Source organism: Amia ocellicauda, unplaced genomic scaffold (genome assembly GCF_036373705.1).
Source record: "Amia ocellicauda isolate fAmiCal2 unplaced genomic scaffold, fAmiCal2.hap1 HAP1_SCAFFOLD_148, whole genome shotgun sequence".
In the NCBI taxonomy this organism is placed as follows: domain Eukaryota; kingdom Metazoa; phylum Chordata; class Actinopteri; order Amiiformes; family Amiidae; genus Amia; species Amia ocellicauda.
Genome location: NW_027102711.1, coordinates 54,113 through 72,991, shown reverse-complemented (window position 1 = coordinate 72,991; position 18,879 = coordinate 54,113). Strand labels below are relative to the sequence as shown.

The 18,879-nt window shown below is 41.6% G+C and overlaps 5 non-coding genes and 14 pseudogenes across 5 annotated transcripts; all 19 read right to left on the bottom strand.

Annotated features, from left to right (window-relative positions):
- Positions 1-6,302: 6,302 nt before the first annotated feature.
- LOC136722997 (U5 spliceosomal RNA) lies at positions 6,303-6,417 on the bottom strand. The gene has a single exon (XR_010806568.1). It is a non-coding gene; the product is annotated as a U5 spliceosomal RNA (small nuclear RNA).
- Positions 6,418-12,904: 6,487 nt separating this feature from the next.
- Positions 12,905-13,023, bottom strand: LOC136723035 (uncharacterized; annotated as a pseudogene).
- Positions 13,024-13,247: 224 nt separating this feature from the next.
- LOC136723009 (5S ribosomal RNA) lies at positions 13,248-13,366 on the bottom strand. The gene has a single exon (XR_010806579.1). It is a non-coding gene; the product is annotated as a 5S ribosomal RNA (ribosomal RNA).
- A 209-nt stretch (positions 13,367-13,575) lies between these two features.
- LOC136723031 (uncharacterized) lies at positions 13,576-13,694 on the bottom strand (annotated as a pseudogene).
- Positions 13,695-13,914: 220 nt separating this feature from the next.
- LOC136723016 (uncharacterized) lies at positions 13,915-14,033 on the bottom strand (annotated as a pseudogene).
- A 217-nt stretch (positions 14,034-14,250) lies between these two features.
- Positions 14,251-14,369, bottom strand: LOC136722989 (uncharacterized; annotated as a pseudogene).
- A 209-nt stretch (positions 14,370-14,578) lies between these two features.
- Positions 14,579-14,697, bottom strand: LOC136723045 (uncharacterized; annotated as a pseudogene).
- Positions 14,698-14,907: 210 nt separating this feature from the next.
- Positions 14,908-15,026, bottom strand: LOC136722983 (uncharacterized; annotated as a pseudogene).
- Positions 15,027-15,243: 217 nt separating this feature from the next.
- Positions 15,244-15,362, bottom strand: LOC136722992 (uncharacterized; annotated as a pseudogene).
- Positions 15,363-15,583: 221 nt separating this feature from the next.
- Positions 15,584-15,702, bottom strand: LOC136723001 (5S ribosomal RNA). Its single transcript, XR_010806571.1, has one exon. It is a non-coding gene; the product is annotated as a 5S ribosomal RNA (ribosomal RNA).
- Positions 15,703-15,920: 218 nt separating this feature from the next.
- Positions 15,921-16,039, bottom strand: LOC136722978 (uncharacterized; annotated as a pseudogene).
- A 210-nt stretch (positions 16,040-16,249) lies between these two features.
- LOC136723033 (uncharacterized) lies at positions 16,250-16,367 on the bottom strand (annotated as a pseudogene).
- A 212-nt stretch (positions 16,368-16,579) lies between these two features.
- LOC136723024 (uncharacterized) lies at positions 16,580-16,698 on the bottom strand (annotated as a pseudogene).
- Positions 16,699-16,919: 221 nt separating this feature from the next.
- LOC136723038 (uncharacterized) lies at positions 16,920-17,038 on the bottom strand (annotated as a pseudogene).
- Positions 17,039-17,262: 224 nt separating this feature from the next.
- Positions 17,263-17,381, bottom strand: LOC136723034 (uncharacterized; annotated as a pseudogene).
- A 215-nt stretch (positions 17,382-17,596) lies between these two features.
- Positions 17,597-17,715, bottom strand: LOC136722972 (uncharacterized; annotated as a pseudogene).
- Positions 17,716-17,932: 217 nt separating this feature from the next.
- Positions 17,933-18,051, bottom strand: LOC136722981 (uncharacterized; annotated as a pseudogene).
- Positions 18,052-18,260: 209 nt separating this feature from the next.
- Positions 18,261-18,379, bottom strand: LOC136723008 (5S ribosomal RNA). The gene has a single exon (XR_010806578.1). It is a non-coding gene; the product is annotated as a 5S ribosomal RNA (ribosomal RNA).
- A 209-nt stretch (positions 18,380-18,588) lies between these two features.
- LOC136722998 (5S ribosomal RNA) lies at positions 18,589-18,707 on the bottom strand. The gene has a single exon (XR_010806569.1). It is a non-coding gene; the product is annotated as a 5S ribosomal RNA (ribosomal RNA).
- Positions 18,708-18,879: the final 172 nt, after the last annotated feature.

Sequence of the window (18,879 nt, the reverse complement as noted above, 5' to 3'; positions counted from 1 at the left end):
CTAACGACTAGGTCACACTGTGAGCTCACCAGAGCAGACATTACACTGAGCTCACTGTGAGCTCACTTAGCGCTTTTCCAGCGACATGGTGCCATTGCTGGAGCCGGAGCTGCTGCTCGGCCTGGGATCCAGCTGATCTTTTTTGAACCGGCCCGCTTTTCCACCGGTTTTGACGTCACTGGATGTGGGCGTTCCCAAGCATGGAGTAGAAGTGGAGAAACACAGCAATAGTAATCAGCACCGAGGCGACTGCGTCTTTAAACCCCATTTAACATCACAATCAAACTCATTCCGCGTCTATGGCAAATCGTAACCCTAATGTTACAAATGTTCCCTAAACACCTATTTTGCAGGATCAATAAAAAATTATTAAGATTTTTTAAACTTTTACTGACACACATAGTTAATAGCAATGTGTTATAACTTTACCGAAAATAATAATCTGTATATCTTTAATTGTTTAGACGTTATTAAGATATAATGCATCTTTCACATAGGGAACATTTGTAACATGTTAGGAAAAACAAACAAATGATTTGAAAATATTCATAATTACAGCATACAATTTGTCAGGCTTCATAACAATGGTATTTATAACATACTCTGTAAAAATCAAGCAAATAGCATTTGTGGTTCACGAGAAAATATGTATATATAATCAAAGCTATCAGACTATAGCAGCCGGTGTATGAAGACACATACGATTATACAGCATTATTTGGCAGCTTCGCAAGACCTAATTTTAAACGTTGTTGGTAAGTTAGATAATTAGTGGGGACCCGCTATTTGCAGTTCTTCCCCTCCATAATTGCTAAAATAAAGTTTTACTGACATTTTATTGACCCTACCACTGCATAGGGCACATCTGTAACATGAACGCTACTGAATGGCACATACATTGAAAACTACGGAGAACTGAGACAAATCCACTTTACACTTCATAAATAATCTTAAAACGTTTCCAACCAAGGCAACACCCACTTGAAATACGTTCATTCTCATTTTTGGTAAACAAAAAGAGAGATTGTTACATATGTTCCCTATGATGCATCTACAGAGAGAGAGAGACAGACAGACACTAACTCTCTCTCTCTCTCTCTCTCTCTCTCTCTCTCAGCTGGGAGTGTGTGGGAGGGGTCTGCAGTGAGCGGGAGTGCTGCTGAGAGCTCTGTCCTTTGGCTGCGTTTTTTTGTTGCTTTACTTTTTTCAGTTTGTTTATTTTGTCTTCTGTTTTCAGTGCTTTTCTTATTGTGGGGGAACAGGGGAGGGGAGGGGGGAGTACCGGTAGTTCTTCCCGGGTCGGGGGGTCGGACCCCCTGAATGCGTCTTTTGAAAAACTGACCCGACGCCATGGAGTCAAGATCGCTCCGGTGCAGTTCTGCCCCCTAGAGCAGTGTGTGTTAGCGGTTGGGGAGGTAGCAGGGTGTGAAAATATCAAGTCTGCTGCCATTGTTATCTTCTTAAAAACCACTGATCTGCTCAATCAGCTAGTGGCTAATGGCACAGTGTTAGACGACACTTTCACCCCGGTGTTGCCGCTCGCTGCTCCTGCCCGGAAGGTAACGCTGTCTAACGTCCCTCCGTTCATCCGCACCGGCTCGGGCAGCTGATGTCCGGCATTAAGAGGGTCCCGCTGGGCTGCAAAGCCCCGCAACTGAAACACGTCGTGTCCTTCCGAAGGCAGCTGTATATGATCCTCAATAACATCAATGAGGATCTTAATGTCTCCGAAGTTGGATCTCTCTTGCTGCCACCACCACGAAGATTGCTCTTTAGTAATGTTGGAAAGTCAAAGACAGCAACCGTCAGGGTTCTTGCATATGACGTATTCGTGCTGCACCTCTCTGCAAGGATCCAGGACAGTTTGTCAATGTAAACTCCAGTGCCTGGGAATATTTCCACCTAAAAGACAATGGTAAATAAAAAACAAGTTTATCCCCAAACTATTCTTATATTATGTTAAGTGGAATACATTATCAGTAAGGCTGTGATTTTGTTACAGAAATGTGTTATTAAAGACCACAGTATGTCTCAATTCTAAGTTTATTAATTTACAGACATAATAAAGTCAGTGAATCTGTGACACCCATAATTCAATTACATTCTTATTATCAACTATAACTATGAATATAACTGATAATGTAGCATCATTAGATTGTTTACAACCAATATTTGTTTTCAATATATATATTTTTACCTTGTCTTTGTAATATTGTAGACCAAGAGTGTTATACCTGTTTTGGTGATTCTTTGTCAGATTCAGAACAATTTGCTGTGGGGCTGTCAGAACCACTTGATGGTGACACACTTTTGTCTTCATTGCTGATAAATGTGGCTTTTGTTACAATTTTTTTCAGATTGTCCAAAAGGTCTGGAATCTCTGGAGAAAAAAACCTTAGTATTAAATGATAATCATTTCTAGTAATATATTTAATGCAAAGTGAAAACAAAACCATCAATGCCTGCAATTATACTTGAGAGACTTGCTCTATGTTATTGGCAAACTGACCTTTTTGTGGGTCATTAACATTAGCTACGAAAAAAATAAAAAAGATAAAATACAAGAATTTCCAGGTCTAATGTAATGCATATAGTCATTAATGTAGGATTATGAAGTTATGTTGAAAAACTTTATTTAATAATCAGTATTATTAAACTATTAGACAGTGCACATTAAGAGTCTGTATTGTGGTTCTAGATTACTTCAGTATGATCAACTATAATACATTACTCTGGAATCTAAATTACTGAAGAATAACATTTATCAAGGTAAGGAATTATTTGCTATAAATAAAAAAACTTACCATCAACCATACGGTTTCGAAGACATTGGTTTTCATTTTTAAGTCTTGTGTTTTCCTTTTCGAGCTGCTTAACGTTTTGCTGTAGCTCAACTTCACTGGACTCTTTAAATGTCTGTAGAATATGACGGGATCTAATTCTTGAAGCTCCATCGGTTTTCTTTCTTATTTTGTGCTGTATTCAGAGAGGAAAAGAGTTTAAAATTAAAATATATATATATATATGAATATGATTAAAAAAAAACAATCCTGCAATACATTTATTTAATATTTGCAGTAATTATCTCACCGGTAACTGTGGTTCATCAAGGTCACTATCATCTGAAATTTGAAGTTTTTTGTTTGGTTTAGGTACTCTCTTCATTTTAGGACAGGGCATTTTTGTTAGGTCATTAAGTTTTCTTCTTAGTTCGCCTTCTTTTCCTAAAATAAAAATAAAATAAATAAAACCCTGCATTATGTCCACAGATATTTGGGGATTATATTTATTTGTCATAAAAATACTGTGCTTTGACCATACAAATTAAGATGAACAGCCAACACTGAATCAAAACTGAAGTTAAATTATATCTGGTTTAATTTATTTTGTGATTTGGGGGATTTTATTGTAAAGCACAACACACAATAAATCGTTCTTACAAATGCCAGTCAAGTATGACGAGTTTTTAGCGCCCTCACCACCACCTACCATGTTATAAGAGTATGTTAGACGTACAACACATTAATAACTTAAACATTCATTTCAAATATACTGTGATTGTATATATCATATAGCATGTAAAGACTTTAATGTTTTTTTTTTTTTAAATAAACATTGTTACCAGTCATAATGATCTGCGCTTCATGGACAGGCCATCCACCTTTTGGAGGTTTGTTCATGTCTCTCCACTCTGCTCTGAAGTTTCGAGTCGTCTCTTCGTCATCATCAGCAATGCTGAATAAATCAAAATTGCGAAAGCAAGCAGTGGGAATCACGCTGTAAGAGTCTTTGTCGACCCCGCTTTCCCACTTCACCAACGCGTGCATCACCGCCATACTACCTTCACCTTCTCGTCCGTTTTTTCTGCGCGTTTTTCCCCCGACAAGTCACGGCACAAAAAACAGTCCCGCTCTGCATTCTGGTACTTGGCGTTCTTAATAACACCAACAGGGTGTAATCGCATAGACCACTCGAGTATAAAGTACTACATATCCCATCTGTTACAGTTTTTTTTCTTCTTCTGAAACTGCAAGCGCACTACATAAAGTTTGGCAAATGAAGAAATTTGGATGATGAGTTTACAATCTTATAAACAGTATTTAAGTAAACCTAGATATGCAATTCCAAAAAGAACAGCATCGAGATGGAGAAACAGGATACAAAAATAATAATACAATGTTTATACTTTTTGTATTTTAATTACAGTATGTAATTATTGCCTTTTGATTTACATTTACAGAAAAAGAACGGCGGCAAACGTGGACTACCCAACAAGAAGCAACAAAGTTACTAAAATATCAGATTCTCAGGTAAGCTTCATGCAGCCATACATGTATAATTATAAAATCAATCCAAAAAATAGACCTTGTTTACCCTACAACTGATTTGAGTGTTAATTCTATTTAAGATATAAAAAAATATTTTATTTTCTGAACTAATAATCTGTGAACATTCTATTATCTCTATAATTTTAATTAATACATTTATTTTATTATTGGTGGAACATTATATTTTTCAGCTCAGATGATTTCACGTACCATCAATTTTTCTGTTAATAAATGTGCAAAAACAAATCAGATGGATAGGCCCCTACATATGAACATTAAGTTAAAGGCCTAGAGTGAGTGTTCTTCACTTCCAGTCATGGCGGGCCACAATCCAGCTCTTTGTAACTCATCAACAACCAAAGACCTGGGAAAAGGGTTAAATGGCTTCAGTTAAGCCAATTAGGTAATTAAGAGCTCAACTGGAAAAAAAACAGCAGGCATAGGGGTACTTTAGGACCACAGTCACTGATATAACCTACAATGTTGTTGTAATGAAAATCAGCAGACAGTGGGCCTCCTCCAGGACTAAGGTTGAGAAGCACTGGTCTTGAAGACCACAATAACAATCGACCTCAAGGGCTAGGGATATTCGAGGTGATGCTAAACCAGTCCTGAATGTTTAAATATAATGTTATTTTCTTGTAGTGTGCCGTTGCTGTTAATGCAACCAGTTATATTGAGCCATCAAATACAGAAGCTGACGAAAGACATCAACATGTAAATTTAGTTGTAAATTTAAAGTGTGTGTGAAAAGTATTTTGTATATGGAGGTTAACCCATAGTTTCACAGATAAATTGTGGACCAGTGATATTCAGGATCTTCAAAACAAGTCCTGAATGCTCAAACTTAACACTTCTTTTTTTAGAGTGTCGTTGCTGTCAATCCAGCCAGTGATGTGGAGCCATCAGATACAGAAGCTGATGAAAAACAACATGTAAATTTCCTAAATTAATATGGTGCATCAAAATACTTATTTAGCACTTTCAACTGTTTCTTTGTGATTCCTAAAATTACTTTACAGGCTGGGGCTGGGGGAAGACACTGCGCCCGCCTGGAGAAGCCTGTACAAGCCCCCCTCAATAAGAGAGCTGGCAATCTGCAGTGGAGGGTGTTACACACCATTATTGCTGTCAATTCTTTTATTACTGTTCTTAACCCTGCTGTGTCCGACGCCTGCCCATTCTGTGCTCAGAGAGAGACCGTGTTTCACTGTTTCAGCACTTGCTCTCGGTTGTCACCCATTTTTAGTCTTTTAACTCGTCTTTTTACTGATCTTAACCTGATTTTTAACACAAAGGTTTTTATTTTAGGGGCGCGATACACCAGAAAGACCAAACATGTGGACCAGCTGGTAAACTTCTTGCTGGGCCAGGCTAAAATGGCCGTCTATAAGACTAGGAAGAACAGAGTGTGTGGGGAGGGCAGTGAGGATGCAGTGAGAGTGTTTGCCATGCTGGTCAAGTGCAGAGTCAGACTAGAGTTTAACTATTACAGGCTGATGAATGATTTGGAGAGTTTTGAACAGGTCTGGTGTATTAATGATGCCCTTTGTGAATTGTATGATGGGGAGTTGGTTTTTATTATGTAATTCATTTATAGGGTTTAGTATTTGATGGTTGTTTTGTTGTGTGTATTGGGTTGCTTTCTTTAAAAGTGTACAGATCAGTGGCGGAGTTAATGCGTGTTGGGGGGAGACAAACAAAGGGGAACACTATTTTTTATTTATTTATTTATTTTCTTTTGTATGAATTATTGCGTGTTGCAGACTCCTATGACATCACAGAGCACGTACATTCCGTTGCTTGCCGTCTGTCAACCACTCAGTCACTGCCAGCCAGACTGGCTGGCTGACTGGATGGTGGGGCTGCTTGCTGCTGCTGCGTACCTTAGCAAGCTTATTTGCTTGACCGGCCTTCCTCCTCCGCCCACATGCCCACCTATGTCCGATCTGCTGTTCACCTGGATCACAGCTCCGCCCCAACAAGGCAGAGCCTCCCAAGAATGGTACAAACTCACCCACGATCCCCTCCACGGAAAGCTATAGCAAAAGGCAAAAGCATTATACGTAATGAAGAGGAACCCGAGTCCAAGACGCATCCGACCAGCCATACATATTTGTGTGTATTAAAGATCACATTTTATTACATTTAGATTTTCTGTACTTTATTACATCTTTTTGTGATTTTTAAATGTATTGTTTCTTTTCCTTATATATGTATGTATGTATGTATGTATGTGTGTGTGTGTCTGTGTGAAAGTGTATGTGTTTGTGTGTCTCTGTGTGAAAGTGAGTGTGTGTGTGTCTGTCTCTGTGTTTGTGTGTCTGTCTCTGTGAAAGTGAGTGTGTGTGCGTGTGTCTGTCTGTGAAAGTGTGTGTGTGTGTGTGGGTGTGACAGTGTGTATGAGTGTCTGTCTGTCATGTAACTCGCACATCTGTGAGGGCACCATTTTTGCAGAAAGAGATGTACACATTTTGGAGCAACATATGCTGCCATCCAGACATCGTCTTTTCCAGGGACATCCCTGCATTTTTCAGCAGGATAACGCCAAACCACATTCTGCCCAGATTACAAGCGCATGGTTGCGTAGGCAGAGAGTGCGGGTGCTAGCATGGCCTGCCTGCAGTCCTGACCTGTCTCCGAATTGAGAATGTGTGGCGCACTATGAAGTGCAAATTAAGACAACGAAGGCCCTGTGCAGTTGCGCAGCTGAGGAAATGCATAATGGATGAATGGGGGGAAATCCCACTTGCTAAACTTAACCAAGTGGTGTCTTCAGTGCCCAAGTGCTTAATAAGTGTTATTAAAAGAAAAGGTGATGTTACATAGTGGTAAACAGTCGACTGTCCCAACTTTCTTGGTTTCTTTTCACTGCTAATGAGATGCTGTAGAGTGAGTTAGTTATATTGCTTTCAGGAGCTCTAATCGTATTGATGAGTTCATGCAGCATTTGTAATTGAATTTCAAAAAGAAATCCTTGCTGTCTGGCCTGTGTGTATGAGATGTACTCTGTCAATCTTTGGCTAACAACTGAAACATTGGTAGAACAGAAATGGCAACATAAAAAAGAAAAGTACATTTTAAAAGAGCACATTAAATAGGATGAATATACAGTTTTTTACAATCACTTTGTCACTAATTTCAGAACCTTGATGTCATTTTTCAAAACTCTAGACACAAAACTCAAAACGGTCATCACTTGTAACACAGGCTGTCCAATGTTCAAAACATTGCATTGTGCATTCATATCTTTAAAGAAACCTTGCACTTGCAGACTTGTTGGTTCAAATAATTCATTTATCATGAAATACCATAGTAACATTTATTTAGATCACCCACACAGAAGATACCGATAGTTTCACTGTGTAGTTGTTCGTACAATCATTAAATATTGTAGTACAAAATATGTGATACATGTTTCATTATGGTACTACACATAAATACATCACTGTAAAAGGACTAGTAGAGAGAATACTACAGACACAGTGGAATCATTGAACAAAATCTGAAATGTATTGATGCAATACAATCAAATCACACCATAGGTTTCTTTGAAGCCATGCAACAATAATTAGCTACAAAAAAGAACAAAACTACAGTAAAATGTCAACTGCAGTGTTCCTCACCTGGCTTAGTGTAAAACAAAGGATTGATTACTGTACTTCTGAATTTCCATCAGCCCTGTGTTCAGGTTCAGGTTCTCACAACCATTTTTCACAAGAGGCATCTTGAAACTGAACATACCTGAACATACTCAGTCATCAGCTGCTTCACTCTGTCTGCATTTCTTTCAAAAGGCACACTATACTCTGTGCTACACATTGGTATGCAGTATACAGTCATTTGACAATTGAGAGTAGCCTAATGTTTAGTGCATGCTGAAGACTTGCCGCTTCTCAGTACGGAAATTTCTGATGATTGAGGCCACAGTTGATCCTGAGTTGATTCTGAGGTTTGATTGAATCATTGTAGCTGCCTCAGTCATGGTCATGCCATGATTTACAACATGCTCTACAACTATTTCTCGGATTTCACTGGACACTATTTGCTGTTGCTGCCGCTGTCTGGTCCGTGGCCTTGTCCTCTACCACGTTCCCCCAACACCTCTCAAATGAGGCCCATGGCTGCCTCTCTGGTGAGGCCTAAGCCCTCCTCTATGACGAGGCCCACGACCACCTCTCAGAAGGGGTGCATGTCCCCTTCCATTCCTTTGACCACCACGTCTTCCTCCTCCCACTGCTTGACCTCTATTGTGACCTGGATGACTTGCCGGCTCCATGTTATCACTGTGTTGCTGGGGTGGATAGCACTCATTTCACTCGATACTCGTACCACAATGTGAAATCAATCATCAATAACCAGTTGGCAGTATTGGAAAAGCAATTACAAGGGCCTGCATACATACAGTAATGTCAAATCTGATGTGGAAGAACAATCATCTTCAACCAGGTTGGAGCGTTAGTTGCAATGCCTTTAATACACGCAGCGTGGAGAGAAACAGTGACTCAAGTAGATCCCAAAGTCGCTCTGCCTTCATTTTAACAGTCAGAGCTTTTATACACAAAAATCAAAGAGCTGGTTATAATCAGAAAGTCATTACTATGTTATCTTAAAAGTTAGCTAAGCAGAATTTATATCATTATAGGACAGAGTTCATAGATCAACACATGGATTAGGGAGCAGGCACTTCAATCATACTGTTTGACATTGTATCCAAGATTCTCATCGTAAATAACAAACAGAAATCAAACTACCTTCTGGCCTGACCTTCTAGCTTGACCTTATCTTTCTTAAGTATACAAGAGAGAAAAACAGGTATTAGAGAAAGAATTTCTAACTTTCCTTCCACACTGCAAACATGGTATGGAAAAGTGCTACATGATGATGAATGATGATGAAATATTACATCCATAGATAATGTAGTCCAACTGGTTCATGCTCCTCGTTTATTGATGTCAATGGATCTCATTATCCTGAAACTTTCATGATCGAAACATGGAATATTGTTTGTCAGTTTCCATAAAATTATGCATTAAGAGTAATGCAACAGTCACTTATCATTTTGAGCAGCTGTATCAATTGATAGTTAGATCTTTGTAATGAAATGAATAGACAGTGATCTCAGATGTAATGTGTGAATTGCATTTTGAAATGGTAATACTTTGATGTAAGTTGTGTCATTTTAGTTCAATGAACAAATGATCTGAGGTTGATGTGTATTGTATCCAAGCAATTGTAAAAAAGTGTTAGAGTTTTGAAAAATGTGCATTTTGATCATCGGGTGTGAGTTTAGTGTCTAGAGTTTTGAAAAATGACATCAAGGTTCTGAAATGAGTGCCAAAGTGATTGTAAAAAAGTGTAATATCAGGGGACAGTGGCTATTAGTGATCTGGCCTTCCGTGGCCTCTGTATTAATGTAACAGGTCACATTGTATGTGTACACTGATACTTGATAGTATAATATAGTACAAGTAAAAAACATACATAGGTATCATAGAAGTATTTTGCAGAAATGATTATGGATAGTTATCAAAATGGAGAGGAAATGCTAAATCCAGTCTCCCCAGGCTGAGCTTCTATTGCTGCACCTGCTGGCCCCACTATATGGATAGAGCCACACCAAGTACAAGAGTCTCCCCATTGCTATTTATATCTCCCTATCCAGTCTTCTTTAAGTGTCAGGGTGGGGTGCCTATTCCCCTGCATGCTTTGAAACCTATAGCACCTGGGACGCACACTTGGGATCCGGTTCCTCTGCCCCTCACATACACATGAGGAATCCCAGGTGCTCAATACGTCATACTGTCTCTTTCATCTCATGTGTAAACTATGGACAAATACATGACTAAACGTGTTTAGTTGCTTTTCCCAGAATGCTTTGCGCCACGATATGCAAATAACGGGGACTATGATTGGCTCCCTGACATTACCCACACTGCGACTGATGCTACCCATTTCACTACCCAACAAAGACCCATAATATGCGTGTGTCTGTCTGTCTGTCTGTCAAAGTATGTGTGTGTGTTTCTGTGTGTGTCTGTGTCTGTCTGTCTGTGTGTGAAAGTGTGTGTGTGTCTGTCTGTCTGTCTGTCATGTAACTTGCACATCTGTGAGGGCACCACTAATGCAGAAAGAGATGTACACATATTGTTTATTTTCCATATATATGTATGTATGTATGTATGCATGTCCAATTGCTTTGACAATACAAATGAATTGAATTGAGAGGGAGAGAGAGAGAGTAAGAGAGAGAGAGAGAGACAGACAGACAGACAGACAGAGAGACACACACACACACACACACACACACACAGAGAGCCAGCCAGCCAGCTCAGCGATGACATGACGAGCCTCTCTCAGCTTACTGCTATGACATCACAGAGCACGTACATTCCGTTTAACAAATCGTTAAACAAAAAAGGTTATAAACACATTGACTACAATACCGGTTAGTAAGACGAAGGTGAGTCTCTCGTTAGTATTATTAGTCAGACATTAAATAACTACGCAGGTTAGTATTTATGTCAGGTAACTTCTCGTTATATATATATCAGTCTCATTTACGTTTAGGTGCCGAGAAAGATCCTATTTGTTACCACAATTTCCCTTAACTGATTATTATTCAATGATTAAGGATAGGCAGGGCCACCAATAATCTAATGTCTATTAACTTGTGTCAATTTCAGACTAAACAGTTAAACAGAGATGAGAAGATATTTCTCGGCGTTGACAGATTTTATTTCTAAAATTATCAACAAAACAGTTTAATGCAACTCACATTTATATTTAAGAAAACTAAATGATATTACACATTCTAGAGTTATGAATCACAGATTAACATTTCTAATTGATTTCTCAAATGTCATGAATCACAAACTCCAAACTGTTAAAGTTATGTGAACTTCATCGCAGAGAGGCCTCTCTGGCTTCGGGCTCAGATAACAGCACACGGCACGAGGTCCGTGTGGTTTGGAACAAAGGCAGTCCGGTTCGGCTTTGTCCAAGAACTTCCACTCAGTCGATGCACCTGGAAGTTGGGGTTTCGCGAATGTAGAGTCTTTTCCAAACAGATTTTCCATTGGTTTGAAGGCTCCAAGGTTGTGCACAAAATCTTCTTTGTAAGCATGGTTCCACCGTAGTTACTTGAAGACGAAGTCTTTGAGGAAAGCAGGGCCCTGTTTGTTCCAAGGGTCAAGTTTCTTAAGACTCAAATAGCTATTTAAGTGACTGACACTTTCGTATTCAGTCGACTTAGTCAATTGTCCAGCTGTAAAACTCCACTGATCAGGTGGGTCTGTGAAGTTATTTATTTAATAAAGTCCTTTAAAATAATTCTTCGCTCAATCTCCTTCTCATAGTTTAACTCTTCTGTTGCCGGCAAAGACTTGGTTGGTTTCTGATTCCGGTTCTGGCAACAGAGCTACAGGTTGAGCTGTGGCAGCGAGTTTCTGGTTCAGGTGAGAGAGAGAGAGAGAGAAAGACTGTCCGCTGTTCCTTATAGTCTGTCAGATCAGTAGGTGATTGGTCCCTGAGTTCTTGAGATTGGATTTCGGTTTCAGCCCCCAGTGTCCTATTGGAGGGAGGCTTTATTTATGACTGATGTCAATCCATGCCATCTTTTGGAAATGCCGGTTGGCCTGGGTTCGTAGCTCTATGTCGGGATTTCGGCTCTCATCCACTTCAAAGAGTTTTTATCACCTACAGGCCCCTTTCTCCAGACATCTCATAGCAGAATTCCAAACTATTTGGCCTCTTCTCGGTGCCATCCTCCCCAAAACTGTCACTTTGATGCAAACCAGTTCCAAGCTGATGAGCTAAGGAAATCTGATAACTTTGGGGGGGGAGAGGTCTTCTTTAGATCAGTGCTTCAGCTCAGAGCCCAAATGCTCTTATCCAAATACACCCAACATAACGCTACATATGTATGTATGTATGTATATATGTGTAGAAGGAAAATTAGAAATTATTTTCTTACACCTGTTTTTCTCTCTTGTATACTTAAGAAAGATACGGTCAAGCTAGAAGGTCAGCCCAGAAGATAGTTTGATTTCTGTTTGTTATTTACGATGAGAACCTTGGAGACATTGTCAAACGGTATGACCTACGTGCCTGTTCCCTAAAACCATGTGTTGACCTATGAACTCTGTTCTATAATGATATATGTTCTGCTTAGTTAGCCTTTAAGATAACATAGTAATGACTTTCTAGCATGTATGGATGTATGTATGTATGTATATATATATATATATATATATATATATATGTATGTATGTCCAATTGCTTTGACAATACAAATGAATTGAATTGAGAGGAAGAGAGAGAGAGAGAGAGAGAGAGAGAGAGAGAGAGAGACAGACAGACAGACAGACAGCTCAGCGATGACATCACGAGCCTCTCTCAGCTGACTGCTATGACATCACAGAGCACGTACATTCCGTTGCTTGTCGTCTGTCAACCACTCAGTCACTGCTAGCCAGACTGTCCCTAAGACAAAGTGTACAATACTTCAATTATATCTCCTCCAGACAGATAAAGAGTATTAAGAGCTACGATGAAGTTACCCAGGAGACGTAAAAAGCTTGCAGCACCTGGTATTTCTAGGAGGTCAGCCATCCAAGTACTGACCAGGCCCTGCCCCGTTTAGCTTGCGAGATCTTACGAGATCGGGCGCATTCAGGACGGTGTGGCCACAAGCCGAGAGGCCTGGCTGCATGATGTCTCTTAAAGGTTGGCGGGTATTGACGGAACTTCCAGCAAAAAAAAAAAAAAAAAAAAAAAAAAGAAAAATGGATGGAAAAATATCAGTGCAGCAAAGGGTGTTGACAGTAGCTGGGTACGTGTACAATACTTCAATTATGTCTCCTCCAGACAGAAAGAGAGTATTAAGAGCTACGATGAAGTTACCCAGGAGACGTAAAAAGCTTGCAGCACCTGGTATTTCTAGGAGGTCAGCCATCCAAGTACTGACCAGGCCCTACCCCGTTTAGCTTCCGAGATCTTACGAGATCGGGCGCATTCAGGACGGTGTGGCCACAAGCCGAGAGGCCTGGCTGCATGATGTCTCTTAAAGGTTGGCGGATATTGACGAACTTCCAGCAAAAAAAAAAAAGAAAAATGGAGGGAAAAATATCAGTGCAGCAAAGGCTGTTGAAAGTAGCCGGGTACGTGTACAATTCTTCAATAATATCTCCTCCAGACTGAAAGAGAGTATTAAGAGCTACGATGAAGTTACCCAGGAGACGTAAAAAGCTTGCAGCACCTGGTATTTCCAGGAGGTCACCCAACCAAGTACTGACCAGACCCTGCCCCGTTTAGCTTCCGAGATATGATGAGATCAGGCGCGTTCAGGACGGTGTGGCCGCAAGCCAAGAGGACTGGCTGCATGATGTCTCTTAAAGGCTGGCAAGTATTGACGGAACTTCCAGCAAAAAAAAAAAAAAAAAAAAATAGAAAAAGGGAGGGAAAAATATCAGTGCAGCAAAGGGTGTTGAAAGTAGCCGGGTACGTGTACAATTCTTCAATTATATCTCCTCCAGACAGAAAGAGAGAATTAAGAGCTACGATAAAGTTACCCAGGAGACGTAAAAGCTTGCTGCACCAGGTATTTCCAGGAGGTCTCCCATCCTAGTACTGACCAGGTCCTGCCCCGTTTAGCTTCCGAGATCTTACGAGATCGGGCGCGTTCAGGACGGTGTGGCCACAAGCCGAGAGGCCTGGCTGCATGATGTCTCTTAAAGGTTGGCGGGTATTGACGGAACTTCCAGCACAAAAAAAAAAAAAAAAAAGAAAAATGGATGGAAAAATATCAGTGCAAGAAAGGATGTTGACAGTAGCTGGGTACGTGTACAATACTTCAATTATGTCTCCTCCAGACAGATAGAGAGTATTAAGAGCTACGATAAAGTTACCCAGGAGACGTAAAAGCTTGCAGCACGAGGTATTTCCAGGAGGTCTCACATTCATGTACTGACCAGGTCCTGCCCCGTTTAGCTTCCGAGATCTGACGAGATCGGGCGCGTTCAGGATGGTGTGGCCGCATGCCGAGATGCCTGGCTGCATGATGTCTCTTAAAGGCTGGCGGGTATTGACGGAACTGCCAGCAAAAAAAAAAAAGAATAATGGAGGGAAATATACCAGTGCAGCAAAGGGTGTTGAAAGTAGCCGGGTACGTGTACAATTCTTCAATTATATCTCCTCCAGACAGAAAGAGAGTACTAAGAGCTACGATGAAGTTACCCAGGAGACAAAAAAGCTTGCAGCACCAGGTATTTCCAGGAGGTCACCCATCCAAGTACTGACCAGGCCGTGCCCCTTTTACCTTCCGAGATCTGACGAGATCAGGCGCGTTCAGGACGGTGTGACCGCAAGCCAAGAGGCCTGGCTGCATGATGTCTCTTAAAGGCTGGCGGGTATTGACGGAACTGCCAGCGAAAAAAAAAAAGAAAAATAGAGGGAAAAATACCAGTGCAGCAAAGGGTGTTGAAAGTAGCCGGGTACGTGTACAATTCTTCAATTATATCTTCTCCAGACAGAAAGAGAGTATTAAGAGCTACGATGAAGTTCCCCAGGAGACGTAAAAAGCTGGCAGCACCTGGTATTTCCAGGAGGTCTCACATTTAAGTACTGACCAGGTCCTGCCCCGTTTAGCTTCCAAGATCTGACAAGATCGGGCGCGTTCAGGACGGTGTGGCCGCAAGCCGAGATGTCTGGCTGCATGATGTCTCTTAAAGGCTGGCGGGTATTGACGGAATTTCCAGCAAAAAAAAAAAAAAAAAAAAAAAAATGGATGGAAAAATATCAGTGCAGGAAAGGGTGTTGAAAGTAGCCGGGTACGTGTACAATTCTTCAATTATATCTCCTGGAAACAGAAAGAGAGTATTAAGAGCTATGATGAAGTTACCCAGGAGACGTAAAAAGCTTGCAGCACCTGGTATTTCTAGGAGTTCTCCCATTCAAGTACAGACCAGGCCCTGCCCCGTTTAGCTTCCGAGATCTGACGAGATTGGGCACATTCAGGACGGTGTGGCCACAAGTCGAAAGGCCTGGCTGCATGATGTCTCTTAAAGGTTGGCGGGTATTGACGGAACTTCCAGCAAAAAAAAAAAAAAAAAAAAAAAAGAAAAATGGATGGAAAAATATCAGTGCAGCAAAGGGTGTTGACAGTAGCTGGGTACGTGTACAATTCTTCAATTATATCTCCCCCAGACAGAAAGAGAGAATTAAGAGCTACGATAAAGTTACCCAGGAGACGTAAAAGCTTGCAGCACCAGGTATTTCCAGGAGGTCTCCCATCCAAGTACTGACCAGGTCCTGCCCCGTTTAGCTTCCGAGATCTTACGAGATCGGGCGCGTTCAGGACGGTGTGGCCGCAAGCCGAGAGGCCTGGCTGCATGATGTCTCTTAAAGGTTGGCGGGTATTGACGGAACTTCCAGCAAAAAAAAAAAAAAAAAAAAAGAAAAATGGATGGAAAAATATCAGTGCAGCAAAGGGTGTTGACAGTAGCTGGGTACGTGTACAATACTTCAATTATATCTCCTCCAGACAGATAGAGAGTATTAAGAGCTACGATGAAGTTACCCAGGAGACGTAAAAGCTAGCAGCACCAGGTATTTCCAGGAGGTCTCACATTCATGTACTGTCCAGGTCCTGCCCCATTTAGCTTCCGAGATCTGACGAGATCGGGCGCGTTCAGGATGGTGTGGCCGCAAGCCGAGATGCCTGGCTGCATGATGTCTCTTAAAGGCTGGCGGGTATTGACGGAACTGCCAGCAAAAAAAAAAAAGAAAAGTAGAGGGAAAATAACCAGTGCAGCAAAGGGTGTTGAAAGTAGCCGGGTACGTGTACAATTCTTCAATAATATCTCCTACAGACTGAAAGAGAGTATTAAGAGCTATGATGAAGTTACACAGGAGACGTAAAAAGCTTGCAGCACCTGGTATTTCCAGGAGGTCACCCATCCAAGTACTGACCAGGCCCTGCACCGTTAGCTTCGGAGATCTGATGAGATCGGGCGCGTTCAGGACGGTGTGGCCGCAAGCCAAGAGGCCTGGCTGCATGATGTCTCTTAAAGGCTGGCGGGTATTGACGGAACTTCCAGCAAAAAAAAAAAAATGGAAAATGGAGGGAAAAATATCAGTGCAGCAATGGCTGTTGAAAGTAGCCGGGTACGTGTACAATACTTCAATTATATCTCCTCCAGACAGATAGAGAGTATTAAGAGCTACGATGAAGTTTCCCAGGAGACGTAAAAAGCTTGCAGCACCAGGTATTTCCAGGAGGTCTCCCATCCAAGTACTGACGAGGCCCTGCCCCGTTTAGCTTCCGAGATCTGACGAGATCGGGCGTGTTCAGGACGGTGTGGCCGCAAGACAAGAGGCCGGGCTGCATGATGTCTCTTAAAGGCTGGCGGGTATTGACGGAACTTCCAGCAAAAAATAAAAAATAAATAAATAGAAAAATGGAGGGAAAAATATCAGTGCAGCAAAGGGTGTTGACAGTAGCCGGGTACATGTACAATTCTTCAATTATATCTCCTCCAGACTGAATGAGAGTATTAAGAGCTATGCTGAAGTTACCCAGGAGATGTAAAAAGCTTTCAGCACCTGATACTTCTAGGAGGTCTCCCATCCAAGTACTGACCAGGCCCTGCCCCGTTTAGCTTCCAAGATCTGACGAGATCGGGCGCATTCAGGACGGTGTGGCCGCAAGCCAAGAGGCCTGGCTGCATGATGTCTCTTAAAGGTTGGCGGGTATTGACGGAACTTCCAGCAAAAAAAAAAAAAAAAAAAGAAAAAAGAAAAATGGATGGAAAAATATCAGTGCAGCAAAGGGTGTTGACAGTAGCTGGATACGTGTACAATACTTCAATTATATCTCCTGGAGACAGAAAGAGAGTATTAAGAGCTACGATGAAGTTACCCAGGAGACGTAAAAAGCTTGCAGCACCTGGTATTTCTAGGAGGTCTCCCATCCAAGTACTGACCAGGCCCTGCCCCGTTGAGCTTCCGAGATCTGACGAGATTGGGCGCATTCAGGACGGTGTGGCCACAAGCCTAAAGGCCTGGCTGCATGATGTCTCTTAAAGGTTGGCGGGTATTGACGGAACTTCCAGCAAAAAAAAAAAAAAAAAAGAAAAATGGATGGAAAAATATCTGTGCAGCAAAGGGTGTTGACAGTAGCTGGGTACGTGTACAATACTTCAATTATATCTCCTCCAGACAGATAGAGAGTATTAAGAGCTACGATAAAGTTACCCAGGAGACGTAAAAGCTTGCAGCACCAGGTATTTCCAGGAGGTCTCGCATTCATGTACTGACCAGGTCCTGCCCTGTTTAGCTTCCAAGATCTGACGAGATCGGGCGAGTTCAGGATGGTGTGGCCGCAAGCCGAGATTCCTGGCTGCATGATGTCTCTTAAAGGTTGGCGGGTATTGACGGAACTTCCAGCACAAAAAAAAAAAAAAAAAAGAAAAATGGATGGAAAAATATCAGTGCAAGAAAGGATGTTGACAGTAGCTGGGTACGTGTACAATACTTCAATTATATCTCCTCCAGACAGAGAGAGAGTATTAAGAGCTACGATAAAGTTACCCAGGAGACGTAAAAGCTTGCAGCACTAGGTATTTCCAGGAGGTCTCACTTTCATGTACTGACCAGGTCCTGCCCCGTTTAGCTTCCGAGATCTGACGAGATCGGGCGCGTTCAGGATGGTGTGGCCGCAAGCCAAGATGCCTGGCTGCATGATGTCTCTTAAAGGCTGGCGGGTATTGACGGAACTGCCAGCAAAAAAAAAAAGAAAAATAGAGGGAAATATACCAGTGCAGCAAAGGGTGTTGAAAGTAGCCGGGTACGTGTACAATTCTTCAATTATATCTCCTGGAGACAGAAAGAGAGTATTAAGAGCTTCGATGAAGTTACCCAGGAGACGTAAAAAGCTTGCAGCACCTGGTATTTCTAGGAGGTCTCCCATCCAAGTACTGACCAGGCCCTGCCCCGTTTAGCTTCGGAGATCTGACGAGATCGGGCGCGTTCAGGATGGTGTGGCCGCAAGCCAAGATGCCTGGCTGCATCATGTCTCTTAAAGGCTGGCGGGTATTGACGGAACTGCCAGCAAAAAAAAAAAGAAAAATAGAGGGAAATATACCAGTGCAGCAAAGGGTGTTGAAAGTAGCCGGGTACGTGTACAATTCTTCAATTATATCTCCTGGAGACAGAAAGAGAGTATTAAGAGCTACGATGAAGTTACCCAGGAGACGTAAAAAGCTTGCAGCACCTGGTATTTCTAGGAGGTCTCCCATCCAAGTACTGACCAGGCCCTGCCCCGTTTAGCTTCCGAGATCTGACGAGATCGGGCGCATTCAGGACGGTGTGGCCACAAGCCGAAAGGCCTGGCTGCATGATGTCTCTTAAAGGTTGGCGGGTATTGACGGAACTTCCAGCAAAAAAAAAAAAGAAAAAAAGAAAAAAGAAAAATGGATGGAAAAATATCAGTGCAGCAAAGGGTGTTGACAGTAGCTGGATACGTGTACAATACTTCAATTATATCTCCTCC